The 1,036-nt window shown below is 35.2% G+C and overlaps 1 protein-coding gene across 1 annotated transcript in view; it reads left to right on the forward strand.

Annotated features, from left to right (window-relative positions):
* The window catches only part of LOC119591411 (peroxisomal membrane protein PEX13-like), a gene marked incomplete in the record, with an annotated part of 11,375 nt that overhangs the window by 933 nt on the left and 9,406 nt on the right, over positions 1 to 1,036 (forward strand).

The following is a 1,036-nucleotide window of genomic DNA, read 5'->3' on the forward strand; positions in this document are numbered from 1 at the left end:
TTGTTTGTTTGTATCAAAATACCACAAGATCCTGTGGAATGACATCTGATTGATAGCTGCCCTGATGAGAGCATAGCATCAAAAGATTGCTGCGACTTCTGTGCCTTTTGTGTTCAGGCAAAGGTCACTTAACATCCGCCAGATATTGTTCTGGTTCGTCAACCAAACTCAGCTCCGGTCCCTGATCTTCCAACTGTTAATGTAAGGTTGCAGTATAATTACACTCTTAGGTTTGGCATGTCTAGGCTGGCTCCAGAATGCTTTTGATGATGATGTAACTGTATAAGAATATTCAAGTTCCAAGATGATTGTAGGTGATAGCTAGATCATTACTGCTTGCGAAAAAATGAGTTGGGTCTCTAAAGAATGCTGTAGGTCTTTTTATTAGAAATGATAGGGTATCCTTCTTAAAAAATAATAATTTTATCCTAAGTTTGTTTAGCCAGTGAATGGTTGAGGATATTTGTGTACACAAGTTGCAAAATTGCACAAAAGAGTCTCTGAGCTAGTTATTGAGTTCTTGACAGTGTCCAGTCAGGTGGACTTCAGATATAAATTGTGTTGAAAATTGTTCTAAAAATTGCATGTGTATTACATTAAAATCCAATTTACAATTTAAAACCTTGCCAAAAAATTGTGGTGGGGGATCTTGATTATAATTTAAGTCTAGTAGTTTGTGAATATAAAAAGGTTTGGAACCACTGGCTTAATACTCTGCTTTAATGTGTCTTAGAATATGTTATGGGAATTACTACCTGGATAAGAAAATTCATGCGAAGTAAATGCTTCTTATTAGAAATATTGTAGTTATGGCCAAGTAGATGCTATTTCTCTTCTGCCGATGCACCAAGTATTACAGGTTTTGGTGACAGAAATTATAAGTGGCATAGTAGACTAAATTCAAATCTAAACAAGTACTTAAGACAGAATATTTAGGAAGGACTTCTCCCTACAGATTTAGGATACATTTGATAACAAAAGATGTTGGCACATTAGTTAATGTAAAAATACCAAGTTAGCTTGTGCTGAATGTCAG

The sequence above is a fragment of the Penaeus monodon genome, chromosome 28, assembly GCF_015228065.2.
Source record: "Penaeus monodon isolate SGIC_2016 chromosome 28, NSTDA_Pmon_1, whole genome shotgun sequence".
Classification (NCBI taxonomy): domain Eukaryota; kingdom Metazoa; phylum Arthropoda; class Malacostraca; order Decapoda; family Penaeidae; genus Penaeus; species Penaeus monodon.